This window comes from Hyla sarda, chromosome 12 (genome assembly GCF_029499605.1).
Source record: "Hyla sarda isolate aHylSar1 chromosome 12, aHylSar1.hap1, whole genome shotgun sequence".
NCBI classification, from domain to species: Eukaryota; Metazoa; Chordata; class Amphibia; order Anura; family Hylidae; genus Hyla; species Hyla sarda.
In genome coordinates this window covers 49846295-49864298 of record NC_079200.1, presented here as the reverse complement: position 1 = coordinate 49864298, position 18004 = coordinate 49846295, and the positions used below count along the sequence as shown (strand labels likewise).

General features: G+C 46.9%; 1 protein-coding gene and 1 long non-coding RNA gene across 2 annotated transcripts in view; one reads left to right on the top strand and one right to left on the bottom strand.

The window, feature by feature from the left end:
- The window catches only part of LOC130296592 (proline-rich protein 29-like), an 85363-nt gene that overhangs the window by 43568 nt on the left and 23791 nt on the right, over positions 1-18004 (top strand). The window lies entirely within an intron of this gene.
- Positions 3096-18004, bottom strand: part of LOC130296593 (uncharacterized) — a 40075-nt gene continuing 25166 nt past the window's right edge. The window contains exon 3 of the long non-coding RNA XR_008849241.1: positions 3096-3253. This is a non-coding gene — a long non-coding RNA (uncharacterized LOC130296593). The remainder of the gene's footprint in view (positions 3254-18004) is intronic.

Genomic DNA, 18004 nt, shown 5'->3' with positions numbered 1-18004 from the left:
CACATTTATTCAGCTTATTATAAGTTATCTGGTTCTCTGATCATGTGATTCAAGGATTTTTATTGAAAAATGCCACACAAAAAAATCAGCAAATCATCAAATGTGGGAAACCACCCCTACAGAGCCTTATTGAAGAGGTGCTGAGAGGTGAAAACCCTCTATAATTTCCATACACCTTAATGGGGAATATGGACAGAGATTGCCCATTTGAAACAACCCCTTGAAAGCATTATCCCACTTTTTTTATTTTATACAACACTATTTCCTTTACTATTTTTGCACTGATTCTAGTTTTATTTATTTAGTTTAATTTGATGACACTTGCTCTACAATATACATGACTGCTCCCAAAATTCTGCTGGTTGCCCTTAGCAACCGACAACATTAATGTAGCTCCACCATGCTGTCAAAACAAATAGTTCTATATAACAGAAGCAGTAAATACCCAAAAATGATCAATGGAAATCAAATTTACCAACCCATGGAGGTCTTGATATGGAGTCACACTCAAAATCAAAGTGGAAAACCTCAATACAGGCTGATCCATCTTTATGTAATGTCCTTAAAACAAGTCACAATGAGGCTCAGTAGTGTGTGTGACCTCCACGTGCCCGTATGACTTCCCTACATTGCCTGGGCATGCTCCTGATGAGGTGGCGGATGGTCTCCTGAGGGATGTCCTCCCAGACCTGGACTAAAGCATTCGCCAACTCCTGGACAGTCTGTTGTTCAACGTGGCGTTGGTGGATGGAGCGAGACATGATGTCCCAGATGTGCTCAATCGGATTCAGGTCTTGGAAACGGGCGGGCCAGTCCATAGCATCAATACCTTCCTCTTGCAGGAACTGCTGACACACTCCAGCCACATGAAGTCTAGCATTGTCTTGCATTAGGAGGAACCCAGTGCCAACCGCACCAGCATATGGTCTCACAAAGGGTCTGAAGATCTCATCTCGGTACCTAATGGCTGTCAGGCTACCTCTGGCAAGCACATGGAGGGCTGTGCGGCCCCCCCAAAGAAATGCTACCCCACACCATTACTGACCCACCGCCAAAACGGTCATGCTGGAGGATGTTGCAGGCAGAAGAACATTCTCCACGGCGTCTGCAGACTCTGTCAAGTCTGTCACATGTTCTCAGTGTGAACCTGCTTTCATCTGTGAAGAGCACAGGGCGCCAGTGGTGAATTTGCCAATCTTGGTGTTCTCTGGCTAATGCCAAACGCCCTGCCCAGTGTTGGGCTGTAAGCACAACCCCCACCTGTGGACGTCGGGCCCTCATACCACCCTCATGGAGTCTGTTTCTGACCGTTTCTGGACACATGCACATTTGTGGCTTGCTGGAGGTCATTTTGCAGGGCTCTGGCAGTGTTCCTCCTGCTCCTCCTTGCACAAAAGCGGAGGTAGCGGTCCTGCTGCTGGATTGTTGCCCTCCTATGGCCTCCTCCACGTCTCCTGATGTACTGGCCTGTCTCCTGGTAGCGCCTCCATGCTCTGGACACTATGCTGATAGACACAGCAAACCTTCTTGCCACAACTTGCATTGATCTGCTATCCTGGATGAGCTACACTACCTGAGCCACTTGTGTGGGTTGGAGACTCCGTCTCATGGTACCACTAGAGTGAAAACACCACCAGCATTCAAAAGTGACCAAAACATCAGCCAGGAAGCATAGGAACTGAGAAGAGGTCTGTGGTCACCACCTGCAGAACCACTCCCATATTGGGGGTGTCTTGCTAATTGCCTATAATTTCCACCTGTTGTCTGTTCCATTTGCACAACAGCATGTGAAATTGATTGTCAATCAGTGTTGCTTCCTGAGTGGACAGTGTGATTTCACAGAAGTGTGATTGTCTTGGAGTTACATTGTGTTGTTTAATTCCCTTTATTTTATTTTTTTTGCAGTGTATTTGTCCTTTATACCTCACAAAAAGACTGTGGGGGTGTTGCCACCTGCCTTATACATGACCTATACATCTTATGTAAACAGCGGATTGTGTATTGCGAGGTTTGATGTTTATACACCTTATTAGAGCTTTTGCACTTCATGTTTTGTACTGTGTAGGTTCCCTAAGTCCCCAGTGTCTATAGCTATCCTCCTCATACGCACCTGACATCTTATTGTTTTTTTTTTGTTTTGTTTTGTTTTTTTTGTGATATGTTTTTTTTTATTAGTTTTTTTTATAAAGTTCTTTCTTGTGTATATTCTTTAGGGTATTTACTGCTTCTATTAAAGGATTATGGGGGAGATTTAACAAAACTTGTGGAGAGGAAATGTTGACTTGTTGCCCATAGCAACAATCAAATCTCTACTTTGAATTTTCGGAGGCCTTGTCAAAAATAAAAGAAGCGATCTGATTGGTTGCTATGGGCAACAAGTCAACATTTCCTCTCCACAGGTTTTGATAAATCTCCCTCTTTATGTATATATGGCAGTTAGCCCATTGGATGACTCAGGGGACACCCATGGATACAAGTATTTATGACAGTAAGGAAGTAGATATTGTTCTGTAATCTTAAGCCTTGTTTATTCTATATGACAACATTGCTACAGACATGGATCAGAAAAGCATGTGATCAGAATCTCTCAGTAGTGCAGCTTCTGGTGGGCCTGTAATTCTAGCGATTGTATCTCAGCCTAAAATTAAGATATAAAGAAGTGGTTTTCATTGTTTTATAATTTCTGTAGCAGTTCGCATCAAAGATTTTTGCAACAGGGAAAATGATCCCCATCATTGCACCTATCCTCTATATGGCCCCTTAAAGAGTACCTGTCATATCCCACAAGAAAAAACAATTTGTTTTATGTTACTCAGTACCTAATTCAGATCATGAACATATAATTTATATGTGTCTAGCACTTATTTTTTCTCTCGCAAATACCTTCAATCTGTTGCTCACATGGTTTGTCATTCTGTGTTCTGGGGGGGCGTGTCCTTACTTTACATGACTCATTTTTCTCCCTGAGACTGCTGTGCTCTACATGACTCATCTTTCTCCCTGAGACTGCTGTGCTGTGCTGGGTCTCTACATCCAATCCCTGCAGGCTTCTCTGTAACTTCCTCCTCTCTGGTTTCATGCTACAGTCTGATAGAACAGGAGTGCGCACAGAGGAATACTAATCCCACCCTCACTTACTGCACTTTGTCCCAGCCTGTGCTTCAGTTTGGACAAAGATGATGCTGCAGCCGGACAGGATTCTGCTCTGGATGGTATTGGGACTCCTTATAGTCTTTTTTGTAAGCCATGGAATCTATATAAAGAAAATAAAGTTTTCTTATGAAGTATATTAGAAAGGTTAATGTTTTGCCAAGATGTACAACACATGAAAAGTTTTTTTGAATCTGACAGTGCTCATTTAACAATTGGGCGACCTAAGCATGACCAGTTTCATAAATGTAGCACCTAGTCATTGATTATCCTATAGAAGGATCCTGGACCCCTAAGAAAGGCTCTTTTATGTAATACATTATAGATACAAGGAATTTTCTGTGTCTTTCCTTCACACTTTCACCTTGATGTGTTGATTTTGGCTCCACACGAATATTATAAGTAAAGTAATGATCACCTCATGCCAGCCTCCGTTATAACATCTGGTGATATTTAACCATGGCAGCACGTGGCAGCTCTGCCAAGACTTACATGGCCAGTGGTAAAAAGGAGGACACGAGATATGAAGTCTCACATATCCAGCAAAAATAGAAAATATCATCCCAGCATGCTTAGCCCATGTCCATTTCTTCTGCTGAATACTACAAAATAAATTATTTTCTTTTTGGAACACAGAGCTCTCTGCTGACATAACGGGCACAGTGCTCTCTGCTGATACCTCTGTCCATTTTAGGAACTGTAAAGAGCAGCATATGTTTGCTATGGGAATTTTCTCCTTCTCTGGACAGTTCCTAAAATGGACAGAGATGTCAGCAGAGAGCACTGTACTCGTGATTCAGCAGAGAGCTGTGTGTTCCAAAAAGAAAATAATAATAATATTCCTCTGCACAGGTTTTGATAAATCTCCCCCATAGAATTTCACAGGTCAACGGTGTGGACCAGGAGGCTGTATTACAGACGCTTAAGAAATTACCTTCTTTGCCAGTCAGGTGGAAGTTGAACTAGCAGAACAATCTGGAGTAAGAAAAAAAATATTTTTCCGCCCAAGTGCAAGAGATGGAAGAACACTAACTCCACCTCAGATCTATGAAATTTCAACCTCTTCTGGCCCAGAAGGAGAAATATTTGCAGATCTCAGAGTCAAGACTTTGTTTAGGACAAGACCAGAGCCTCTTAACATTAAAGGAAGTGTTACGCCGAGCGCTCCGGGTCCCCGCTCCTCCCCGGAGCGCTCGCTACACTCCTCTCACTGCAGCGCTCCGGTCGGTTCCACGGACCCGGGGCGCTGCGATACCGCCTCTGGCCGGGATGCGATTCGCGATGCGGGTAGCGCCCGCTCGCGATGCGCACCCCGGCTCCCGTACCTGACTCGCTCTCCGTCAGTTCTGTCCCGGCGCGCGCGGCCCCGCTCCCTAGGGCGCGCGCGCGCCGGGTCTTTGCGATTTAAAGGGCCACTGCGCCGCTGATTGGCGCAGTGGTTCCAATTAGTGTTTACACCTGTGCACTTCCCTATATCACCTCACTTCCCCTTCACTCCCTCGCCGGATCTTGTTGCCTTAGTGCCAGTGAAAGCGTTTCCTTGTGTGTTCCTAGCCTGTGTTCCAGACCTCCTGCCGTTGCCCCTGACTACGATCCTTGCTGCCTGCCCCGACCTTCTGCTACGTCCGACCTTGCTTCTGTCTACTCCCTTGTACCGCGCCTATCTTCAGCAGCCAGAGAGGTTGAGCCGTTGCTAGGGGATACGACCTGGTCACTACCGCCGCAGCAAGACCATCCCGCTTTGCGGCGGGCTCTGGTGAAAACCAGTAGTGACTTAGAACTGATCCCCTAGCACGGTCCACGCCAATCCCTCTCTGGCACAGAGGATCCACTACCTGCCAGCCGGCATCGTGACAGTAGATCCGGCCATGGATCCCGCTGAAGTTCCTCTGCCAGTTGTCGCTGACCTCACCACGGTGGTCGCCCAGCAGTCACAACAGATTGCGCAACAAGGCCAACAGCTGTCTCAACTGACTGTTATGCTACAACAGTTACTACCACAGCTCCAGCAACCATCTCCTCCGCCAGCTCCTGTACCTCCCCCGCAGCGAGTGGCCGCTTCTGGACTACGACTATCCTTGCCGGATAAATTTGATGGGGACTCTAAGTTTTGCCGTGGCTTCCTTTCCCAATGTTCATTACACTTGGAGATGATGTCGGACCAGTTCCCCACTGAAAGGTCTAAGGTGGCTTTCGTAGTCAGCCTGCTGTCTGGAAAAGCCCTGGCTTGGGCCACACCGCTCTGGGACCGCAATGACCCCGTCACTGCCTCTGTACACTCCTTCTTCTCGGAAATTCGAAGTGTCTTTGAGGAACCTGCCCGAGCCTCTTCTGCTGAGATTGCCCTGTTGAACCTGGTCCAGGGTAATTCTTCCGTTGGCGAGTATGCCGTACAATTCCGTACTCTTGCTTCTGAATTATCCTGGAACAATGAGGCCCTCTGCGCGACCTTTAAAAAAGGCCTATCCAGCAACATTAAAGATGTTCTGGCCGCACGAGAAATGCCTGCTAATCTTCATGAACTTATTCACCTAGCCACTCGCATTGACATGCGTTTTTCCGAAAGGCGTCAGGAGCTCCGCCAAGATATGGACTCTGTTCGCACGAGGCGTTTCTTCTCCTCGGCTCCTCTCTCCTCTGGTTCCCTGCAATCTGTTCCTGTGCCTCCCGCCGTGGAGGCTATGCAGGTCGACCGGTCTCGCCTGACATCTCAAGAGAGGACACGACGCCGCATGGAGAACCTCTGCCTGTACTGTGCTAGTACCGAACACTTCCTGAGGGATTGTCCTATCCGCCCTCCCCGCCTGGAAAGACGTACCCTGACTCCGCACAAAGGTGAGACAATCCTTGATGTCCACTCTGCTTCTCCACGTCTTACTGTGCCTGTGCAGATGTCTGCCTCTGCCTTCTCCTTCTCTTCTGTGGCCTTCTTGGACTCTGGATCTGCAGGAAATTTTATTTTGGCCTCTCTCGTCAACAGGTTCAACATCCCAGTGACCAGTCTCACCAGACCCCTTTACATCAATTGTATAAACAATGAAAGATTGGACTGTTCCATACGTTTCCGCACGGAGCCCCTTCTAATGAGCATCGGATCTCATCACGAGAGGATTGAACTTTTGGTCCTCCCCAATTGCACCTCGGAAATTCTCCTTGGACTTCCCTGGCTTCAACTTCATTCCCCAACCCTGGATTGGTCCACTGGGGAGATCAAGAGTTGGGGGCCCTCTTGTTCCAAGGACTGTCTAAAACCGGTTCCCAGTAACCCTTGCCGTAACTCTCTGCTTCCTCCAGTAACCGGTCTCCCTAAGGCCTATATGGACTTCGCGGATGTTTTCTGCAAAAAACAAGCGGAGACTCTACCTCCTCACAGGCCTTATGATTGTCCTATCGACCTCCTCCCGGGCACTACTCCACCCCGGGGCAGAATTTATCCTCTCTCTGCCCCAGAGACTCTTGCCATGTCTGAATACGTCCAGGAGAATCTAAAAAAGGGCTTTATCCGTAAATCCTCCTCTCCTGCCGGAGCCGGATTTTTCTTTGTGTCCAAAAAAGATGGCTCTCTACGTCCTTGCATTGACTACCGCGGACTTAATAAAATCACGGTTAAGAACCGCTACCCCTTACCCCTCATCTCTGAACTCTTTGATCGCCTCCAAGGTGCCCACATCTTTACTAAATTGGACTTAAGAGGCGCCTATAACCTCATCCGCATCAGAGAGGGGGATGAGTGGAAAACAGCATTTAACACCAGAGATGGACACTTTGAGTATCTGGTCATGCCCTTTGGCCTGTGCAACGCCCCTGCTGTCTTCCAAGACTTTGTTAATGAAATTTTTCGTGATCTGTTATACTCCTGTGTTGTTGTATATCTTGATGATATCCTAATTTTTTCGGCCAATCTAGAAGAACACCGCCAGCATGTCCGTATGGTTCTTCAGAGACTTCGTGACAATCAACTCTATGCTAAAATTGAGAAATGTCTGTTTGAATGCCAATCTCTTCCTTTTCTAGGATACTTGGTCTCTGGCCAGGGACTACAAATGGATCCAGATAAACTCTCTGCCGTCTTAGATTGGCCACGCCCCTCCGGACTCCGTGCCATCCAACGTTTTTTGGGGTTCGCCAATTATTACAGGCAATTTATTCCACATTTTTCTACCATTGTGGCTCCTATTGTGGCTTTAACCAAAAAAAATGCCGATCCCAAGTCTTGGCCTCCTCAAGCGGAAGACGCCTTTAAACGACTCAAGTCTGCCTTCTCTTCGGCTCCCGTGCTCTCCAGACCTGACCCATCTAAACCCTTCCTATTGGAGGTTGATGCCTCCTCAGTGGGAGCTGGAGCTGTCCTTCTACAAAAAAACTCTTCCGGGCATGCTGTTACTTGTGGGTTTTTTTTCTAGGACCTTCTCTCCGGCGGAGAGGAACTACTCCATCGGGGATCGAGAGCTTCTAGCCATTAAATTAGCACTTGAGGAATGGAGGCATCTGCTGGAGGGATCAAGATTTCCAGTTATTATTTACACCGATCACAAGAACCTCTCATACCTCGAGTCTGCCCAACGGCTGAATCCTCGTCAGGCCAGGTGGTCTCTGTTCTTTGCCCGATTTAATTTTGAAATTCACTTTCGGCCTGCTGATAAGAACATTAGGGCCGATGCTCTCTCTCGTTCCTCAGATGCTTCTGAAATTGAACTCTCCCCTCAACACATCATTCCTCCTGACTGCCTGATTTCCACTTCTCCAGCCTCCATCAGGCAAACTCCTCCAGGAAAGACCTTTGTTTCTCCACGCCAACGCCTCGGAATCCTCAAATGGGGTCACTCCTCCCATCTCGCAGGTCATGCGGGCATCAAGAAATCTGTGCAACTCATCTCTCGCTTCTATTGGTGGCCGACTCTAGAGACTGATGTGGTGGACTTTGTGCGAGCCTGCACTATCTGTGCCCGGGATAAGACTCCTCGCCAGAAGCCCGCTGGTTTTCTTCTTCCTCTGCCTGTTCCCGAACAACCTTGGTCTCTGATTGGTATGGATTTTATTACTGACTTACCCCCATCCCATGGCAACACTGTTATTTGGGTGGTCGTTGATCGATTCTCCAAAATGGCACATTTCATCCCTCTTCCTGGTCTTCCTTCAGCGCCTCAGTTGGCTAAACAATTTTTTGTACACATTTTTCGTCTTCACGGGTTGCCTACGCAGATCGTCTCGGATAGAGGCGTCCAATTTGTGTCTAAATTCTGGAGGGCTCTCTGTAAACAACTCAAGATTAAATTAAATTTTTCTTCTGCATACCATCCTCAATCCAATGGACAAGTAGAAAGAATTAACCAGATCTTGGGTGACTATTTACGACATTTTGTTTCCTCCCGCCAGGATGACTGGGCAGATCTTCTACCTTGGGCCGAATTCTCGTATAATTTCAGAATCTCTGAATCTTCCTCCAAATCCCCGTTTTTCGTGGTGTACGGCCGTCACCCTCTTCCCCCCCTCCCTACCCCCTTGCCCTCTGGTCTGCCCGCTGTGGATGAAATTTCTCGTGATCTTTCCATCATATGGAGAGAGACCCAAAATTCTCTCTTACAGGCTTCTTCACGCATGAAGAGATTCGCGGATAAGAAAAGAAGAGCTCCTCCCATTTTTTCCCCTGGAGACAAGGTATGGCTCTCCGCCAAATATGTCCGCTTCCGTGTCCCTAGCTATAAGTTGGGACCACGCTATCTTGGTCCTTTCAAGATTTTGCGCCAGATTAATCCTGTCTCTTACAAACTTCTTCTTCCTCCTTCTCTTCGTATTCCTAATGCCTTTCATGTTTCTCTTCTTAAACCACTTATCATTAACCGTTTCTCTCCCAAATCTGTTCCCCCCACTCCTGTCTCCGGCTCCTCGGACATCTTCTCCGTCAAAGAAATTTTAGCATCTAAAAAGGTCAGAGGGAAAACCTTCTTTCTAGTGGATTGGGAGGGTTGTGGTCCTGAAGAGAGGTCCTGGGAACCTGAGGACAATATCCTGGACAAAAGTCTGGTCCTCAGGTTCTCAGGCTCCAAGAAGAGGGGGAGACCCAAGGGGGGGGGTACTGTTACGCCGAGCGCTCCGGGTCCCCGCTCCTCCCCGGAGCGCTCGCTACACTCCTCTCACTGCAGCGCTCCGGTCGGTTCCACGGACCCGGGGCGCTGCGATACCGCCTCTGGCCGGGATGCGATTCGCGATGCGGGTAGCGCCCGCTCGCGATGCGCACCCCGGCTCCCGTACCTGACTCGCTCTCCGTCAGTTCTGTCCCGGCGCGCGCGGCCCCGCTCCCTAGGGCGCGCGCGCGCCGGGTCTTTGCGATTTAAAGGGCCACTGCGCCGCTGATTGGCGCAGTGGTTCCAATTAGTGTTTACACCTGTGCACTTCCCTATATCACCTCACTTCCCCTTCACTCCCTCGCCGGATCTTGTTGCCTTAGTGCCAGTGAAAGCGTTTCCTTGTGTGTTCCTAGCCTGTGTTCCAGACCTCCTGCCGTTGCCCCTGACTACGATCCTTGCTGCCTGCCCCGACCTTCTGCTACGTCCGACCTTGCTTCTGTCTACTCCCTTGTACCGCGCCTATCTTCAGCAGCCAGAGAGGTTGAGCCGTTGCTAGGGGATACGACCTGGTCACTACCGCCGCAGCAAGACCATCCCGCTTTGCGGCGGGCTCTGGTGAAAACCAGTAGTGACTTAGAACCGATCCCCTAGCACGGTCCACGCCAATCCCTCTCTGGCACAGAGGATCCACTACCTGCCAGCCGGCATCGTGACAGGAAGATTATTGTTCTATTGTTCTGCCATATGAGCCTTCAGGTACAGTGCAGGGTCAAGTCCTAGAACTTCACCCTCTGGCAGCGACCTAGGATATATGAAGGAAGGCGACCATTTTTCTATCTTTCTGGTAGATCCTTTTCAGAACAAGAGGAACTCTCAGGAAAAGGACCCAAATCAAATACAATTTTCTCATACTTTATAGAATCTTATCAACAAACATGGTGACTTCACGAATTGATTCAGTGGAGATATTCAGTAAGATTTCTTTATGAAGAAGATTGAGGAAAAAGGATTATACCAACGGAGAACACCTCGCCCTGGCTGATAGACATCCTGCAGAGGTGCAACTTCTCCAATCTCCTGTTGAACTCAGAGGCACAAGACTATTTTGGGATCTTTTAGATTCTACAATGTGCTAGAAATAAAAGAGGTTCAAGTCACACTTTGGTGGTATAGTCTCTTCTGTCACATAAGATCTTCTATTGTGTAGCTTTAAGATTCTAGGAAAAAACTCTGTTGAATCATAATATACTCCAACACAAAAGGAAAAGCAAAAGGATAAGTTCTTGATTATCTTGCTAGGTGGACGGTCCTAGGTTGGAGTCTGGGGGATAAAATATCCCATCTGGGTGCTGCCTTAGGATGAAAAGGAAAAGAAATGTAAAAAGAACTTACTCTGTAGTATACAGCAGCTGATAAGTACTGGAAGGATTAAGATTTTTAAATACAAGTAATTTACTCATCTGTTTAACGTTCTGGCACCAGTTGATTTAGAAAAAAATAGTTTTTCACCGCAGTGCCCCTTTAATTTTACTAAGCTGTTTATACATCTTTCAGGTCAATACTGTGGCAGACCATGTTCAGAACCCTAAATACACAATGCCCCAGGCTATGACATATGTTAGGTGGAGTATATATTTGCATTTGCAGTGGTAGTAAATATCACGAAATGCCTAAGGCCGGGCCCTAACCGAAGATTTCTTACTCATACTGGCTATCTCTTTGTCTACTGATGCCATCAGCCTTTGATCCTTATTTGTGAGATACTAAAGCTGACACTACACACTACATTTCAGATTTCAGCCCGGTTGGTTTTCAATATCCTGACTTCTTTGTTCTCTTAGCAAAATGCCACTGACTGGTTTTCTCCCCTCTGTCAATTCACTGCAAAGTGTGCATGTAAATGTGGAGATTTTGAGATATAGCTGTCCAACGAATGAGAATTGGGCCAATAGCTGTGTGAACTGTATGGGCAGCCTTAGGGTTGACTTCCGCCCCATCCACCACCCAATGATGGGCTCAGTTGATGCACTTGGATAAGTGTATTCACCATAGCATTCCACATATCATAGTAATGTTAACTAGCAATGACTTCCTAGCAACTGTTGGATAATACTGAGGGCAAACATGGTACATACTATTGGCCTCCACCATCCACAATGCATGCTAGTATTATTGGAGGAACTATATGACATTATCTGTATGACGCCATACTTTAAGGAGACAATATAGTGGTACTGCATAACCACATGCCAATGAATTGTGGGCAACCGGAGCAGCAGCATGAAAAGCTACTGAGGGCAACAGGTACAAGGTTTCAGAAGTAGAGATAAGAACTGGCATGCCTTATAATCTTCCCGTCATGCAATATCATATGGCCCCTATTGCGGTAGGTTGACTATGACAAGCACTGCTGTGATGGTGCAAAAAGCCTTATGGAGCAAAGCACTGGCAAAAGTGTATTCACCATAGCATTCCATGAAGTGAAAAGGAAAAAGGCTGCACTCACCAGTCTTTTTCATCCGTGCTTTATTGTAGTTCAAACATGGGTGTGGTGGCCCAGTATGGGATGGTGTGGCTTCCTACCTTTCCTGCCCTGCAGTGTCCCTCAGTGTTCCCAGGGCCCCCTGTAGTTGTTTCCCCATTTGTACATATGTTTCGTATTATGAGATGTGTTATACCTTTAATAAAATGTACCATGTGATTGTTACCCAGGAGGTATCAGTGATCAGCCGACCACAAGGGTGACCTATGGGCTCCCTACTTGTCTCCACCATATAATCCCAGGGTGGAGCTTGCTTCTCTCTCTTGTTCCTGATGTCCAGTGCAGTCAAGCTGTCCCAGTGTGTGTGTCCAGAACATTGGAGGCCTCAAGCCCAGTCTGCAGCCACAGTCAAATGCAATTAAGCTAAACCTGCAATAATTGTCAGTCACCGTTCAAGTCAAGTCATCTGTCTAGTCAACGTGGCCTGCACTTATATACCCAGTCCTACTACAAGTCCCAGCGAGCCTGCAAGGTCTCTGAGTCACTAGTCCCCTCCTTGGGCCCTAACTGTGCTGTATAGACTTTACCAACTGTCTACCCTCAGTAAAGTTACCATTGTCTGTAACTTGGCGTCGGAGTCTTTATTGCCCCCGTGCCTAGCCCAAGATCCAGCGGTATACCTTCGGGTGGTTAAAGACTAATCCATGCCCTGGCGTCACAAATACAAGGGGTTAATACCATCTGCCCCTAGGGTAACAACATCTGCCCTGCACCACACACCCCGCCACCACATGGGGATACACACAGAGTGGGTGCTTTCACAGGACGTGCGACATAGGTTTCACGCACCTAGCTTCTCCTCTGGCTCCTAACTTTAGTTTGGAGAGAGGGAGATGTGCTGCAAAAGATGATTGGATGGCAAACGGTAAAGAGGTAAATGGTGGCTGGGAGAAGTTGAAAATAAGTTCTCCAAGGCTTTGAATAGTCATATTTATGTAGATTATTATTATTGTGCTACTTCCGTTAATTTGCTGTACAAACACACCTAAAAAATAACCAGTCTGAAACAGCCCTTGGTATATCTTTTTGTATACATGAATCTCAGGTTAAGAAAGTTTTTTATTTTGCAGTACTGGTGGTGTCCACTACTGCTACTTATGCAAATCTCCTTCACTGTTTCAGGGAAAAGTTAGGCAAATTATGTAAAACAGCCCACTTGGCTGTTTTCACCTTCCTGACCACCCCTGACAGACAGTGTGTTGGAGGACCCTCAATCATAAGAAAGGTACAGGACTCAGAGGTGGGATATTTATGGCATTTCCGTTGGCTATGCCTTAAATGTCCAATGGGAATACCCCTTTAAAGTTACCCCTCTGTTGACCTCTTCTATGCTATGACCTTACCCTATTACCTGCCACTATTACTGATATCAGACATTAAATGGGCACTGTCAGATTCAAAAACTTTTTATATGTTGTACATATTGGCAAAACATTAACCGTTCTAATATACTTCATAAGTAAATGTTATTTACTTTTTATAGAAATCATGGCTTATAAAATCATGGCTTTGTCCAAGCTGAAGCAAAGGTATGGACAAAGTCCAGTAAGTGAGGGTTGGCTAGTACTCCTCTGTGCTCTCTCCTGTCTGATAGGATTCCTCTGTGCTCTCTCCTGTCTGATAGTACTCCTCTGTGCTCTCTCCTGTCGGATAGAACTCCTCTGTGCTCTCTCCTATCTGATAGGACACCTCTGTGCTCTCTCCTGTCTGATAGCTCTCCTCTGTGCTCTCTCCTGTCTGATAGCACTCCACTGTCTGATAGAACTCCTCTGTGCTCTCTCCTATCTGTAAGTACTCCTCTGTGCTCTCTCCCATCTGATAGAACTCCTCTGTCCTCACTCCTGTCTGATAGCACTCCTCTGGGCTCTCTCCAGTCTGATAGCACTCCTCTGTTCTCTCTCCTATCTGATAGTACTTCTCTGTGCTCTCTCCTGTCTGATAGGATTCCTCTGTGCTCTCTCCCCTCTGATAGCACTCCTCTGTGCTCTGTCCTGTCTGATAGTACTCCTCTGTGCTCTCTCCTGTCTGATAGTACTCCTCTGTGCTCTCTCCGCTCTGATAGAACTCCTCTTTGCTCTCTCCTGTCTGATAGTACTCCTCTGTGCTCTCTCCTGTCTGATAGTACTCCTCTGTGCTCTCTCCTGTCTGATAGTACTCCTCTGTGCTCTCTCCTGCCTGATAGGACTCCTCTGTGCTCTCTCCTGTCTGATAGTACTCCGCTGTGATCTCTCTGGTCTGATAGCACTCCTCTGTGCTCTCTCCTATTTGATAGCACTCCTCTGTGCTCTCTCCTGTCTGATAGCACTCCTCTGTCTGATAGAACTCCTCTGTGCTCTCTCCTATCTGATAGGACTCCTCTGTGCTCTCTCCTGTCTGATAGCACTCCACTGTCTGATAGAACTTTTCTGTGCTCTCTCCTATCTGTAAGTACTCCTCTGTGCTCTCTCATGACTGATAGAACTCCTCTGTCCTCACTCCTATCTGATAGCACTCCTCTGGGCTCTCTCCCATCTGATAGAACTCCTCTGTGCTCTCTCCCGTCTGATAGAACTCCTCTGTCCTCACTCCTGTCTGATAGCACTCCTCTGGGCTCTCTCCCGTCTTATAGAACTCCTCTGTCCTCACTCCCGTCTGATAGTACTCCTCTGGGCTCTCTCCTGTCTGATATTACTCCTCTGTGCTCTCTCCTGTCTGATAGTACTCCTCTGTGCTCTCTCCTGTCTGATAGTACTCCTCTGTGCTCTCTCCTGTCTGATAGTACTCCGCTGTGCTCTCTCTTGTCTGATAGGACTCCTCTGTGCTCTCTCCGGTCTGATAGCACTCCTCTGTGCTCTCTCCTGTCTGATAGTACTTCTCTGTGCTCTCTCCTGTCTGAAAGGACTCCTCTGTGCTCTCTCCCCTCTGATAGCACTCCTCTGTGCTCTGTCCTGTCTGATAGTACTCCTCTGTGCTCTCTCCTGTCTAATAGTACTCCTCTGTGCTCTCTCCGGTCTGATAGAACTCCTCTTTGCTCTCTCCTGTCTGACAGTACTCCTCTGTGCTCTCTCCTGTCTGATAGTACTCCTCTGTGCTCTCTCCTGTCTGATAGTACTCCTCTGTGCTCTCACCTGCCTGATAGGACTCCTCTGTGCTCTCTCCTCTCTGATAGGACTCTCTGTGCTCTCTTCTGTCTTATACTACCCCTCTGTGCTCTCTCCTGTCTTATCAGACAGGAGAGAGCACAGAGGAATGCTAGCCAACCCTCATCTAAAAAGTTTTTAAATCTGACATTGCCTATTTAAGTCTACATACCACGTGAGTCCTGTCCAGAGCTCATTGAGGACCACAGTATAGGAATTATTTCTAAGGAGAACCATGATCATGACATACAAGTTTCTCCTAGAAATGTTGAGAATTCTGGACATTACACCCATTTTAGCTTAATATCCAATTTTTCAAAGGCTGATTAATAAACAGAAATGAATGTATGCAGATGGAGTTTATCATTACCAGGCTACGCCATCCCCCCTTCCCCCACCACCACCACAATCAATAGTTAACCTAAATTATCACAAGACCATAAAGTTAATCTTAAACTAAAGTGTTCTTCGTTTTTATGCTTTTACTGGCATACATCTTAGTTCATTTATGAGATACCTTCTCTATCAGCTCCTTACCCTGTTCAATATTTCTGCATGCAGTCTGTGAATGGGAACTAATCTTGTTACAACGTATGGGTGAAGGCTTAAAGGGGTACTCTGCCAAAAAAAAACATCTTATCCCCTATCCAAAGGATAGGGGATAAGATATTTGATCGCGGGGGGCCCACCTCTGGGGATCACTGCGATCTCTGAGCCGGCAGTGGCGGCATCCGGTACATGGAAGCTTGTCTATAGGAGCCGGCACGCCTCTTCCCATAAACATGAATGGAGGGGGCATTGTGGCTGTAGTCTCCAGTCATCCGGCACAGAGCAGAATTCTCTCTGTGCACGGATAACTGGATAGGGGACAAGATGTTTTTGTGTGGGCACTGTAAGGGAGAGCATTTGTGGTGACCCAGTACAGAATATAGCATACTGCCCATCCTGTGTGGCAGATGTTGCCGTTAGTGTCCATCTTGGGCCCACACTACTCAGGATTCAATATAATGCAATGTTAAATGGGCACTATCACCAACTTTATTTTTTGATATGTTGTAGTACTTATGTACTACAACATATCTCTAATATACTTTTATTTTATTTTATTTTTTATTAAAATGCTTTAATTTACATTTGAAAATCAGCCACTAGGGGTCTCCCTCCTAGTCGCCGGCTGCAGCCTGGCGTGACGTCACGCCTGAAAAAGGACTGATGCGGCCGGGCATCGGTCCTTTTTCATTCAGCCTGCGCTCGCTCCCTGCCTGTCAATCAGACAGGCAGGGAGCGAGCGCATTGGCTCCCCGGCCACTGGCTGGCCGGCCACTCCTCCCGCACATCGCCGCCTCCGCTGTTTGTGATGGAGGGAACGGGGTATGCGGGGGGGTTGTGATGGAGGGAACGGGGTATGGCACGGGGGAGGGAGACGGAGGGGACGGGCTAGCGCCGCATGTAACTAACTAATAGTTTATCTACACAGGGTGCCTCCAGCTTTTTCAATACTACAACTCCCAGCATGTCCTGACAGCCAATAGATGTCAGGGCAAGCTGGGAGTTGTAGTGGTGAAACAGCTGGAGGCACCCTGTCTAGATGAACTAAGGTCATCAGTGACGTGGTGCCTGCTGGGGAAGTCTGCCTGGTAGTGAGCACACTGCCAGGCAGACAAAAGGCATTTTTAATATAGTAAAAATAAAAATTAAAAGCAGGGAGGGGGTTAGGGATAGATTGGCAATAGGCAGGGATAGATTGGCAATAGGCAGGGACAGAAAAAAAAATAGGATGGTGGGAGCTTCCCTTTAAGCTATGGTTTATGTTCTGGCATTTTCTGTGTACCTGTTGCTTTATGCCTGTTAAAAATCTGTTGTAAGGGGAGTGTGCATGAGGTAAACCATGCGATTTGTTAGCCCGTATGGGAATCCTCTAAATTTGCCCCATATATAGTGTGGTAAGAGTTCAGAGTTCAGATTAGAGGATTTCAGGAGAGGAGTGAGTTCTTAGCGGAGGTACAGCCATGAGAAAGTCTGAGGAGAGAGTGTGAGGTTCTGAGGCCTCAAGTTTAATCCTGCAACCACGCATCTTCTAAACCAAGTCCCCATGTGCCCAGGTGAATGTCAAAGGCTAGCTGTAAGCACTAAAGTCCTGGGGATCCAAGTTAGTCATCTAAACCAGTCATCCAAGTCAGTCATACAATCCAGTCATACAAATTACTAATGTCAGCGTGGGTTGCCACACAGCAAGTCAGTCATATACAGCACAATTGAAGCTACTACAAGTCCCAGCAAGGCAATAAGCTTTCAAGGTTTACCCTGCACCTCCCTTTGTACCAATCTGAGCTGTAACAGATTTTACAATCTATCCTGCCTCAGTAAAGTCAGTTTATCAGTAATCTTGCGTCAGAGTATTTATTGGCCTATGCCTGGCCCAGGAGAAGCTGACTCAACCTCGAACGGTGTTTAGGTTAACCGTGCCCTGGCATCACAAAAAGGTTAATTTGCACATTACCCTCACCCGACACCACAACTTTATATAAGAAAGGTATGTAGCTGCCCTATATAAGGATGTTGGGCACATGTTTGCACTATATATAAGGAAGCCATGTAGCTGCACTGTATATAAGAGAGGCATGTGGCTGCACAACATATAAAGGGGCATGTGGTTCAGCTGCACTGTATATAGGAGGGGCACGTGGCTGTACTATATATAAGAGGGATATATAAGAGGGGCATGTAGCTTCACTGTATATAGGGAAAACATTTAGTTGGCTATATATGTAAGAGGGACATGTGGCTGCACAATATATATATATATATGAGGCATGTGGCTGCACTATATATATGAGGGACATGTAGCTGCACTATATATAAGAGGAGAATGTAGCTCCACTATATATTAGAGGGGCATGTGACTGCTGCAGCCACATGCCCTTCTTATGTTTAATTCAGCAACATGTGCCCACATGTACCTCTTATATATAGTGAAGCCACATGTCCCTCATATATATAGTGCAGCTACATGCCCCTCAGAGTGTATTAAATAGAGACGAATCACAGAAAAACTAGTTATTTGGAGGGTATTTGTGTGCTGCCTTTGGACTCAAGGAAAGTAAAGTTACAGGTATGACAAATTT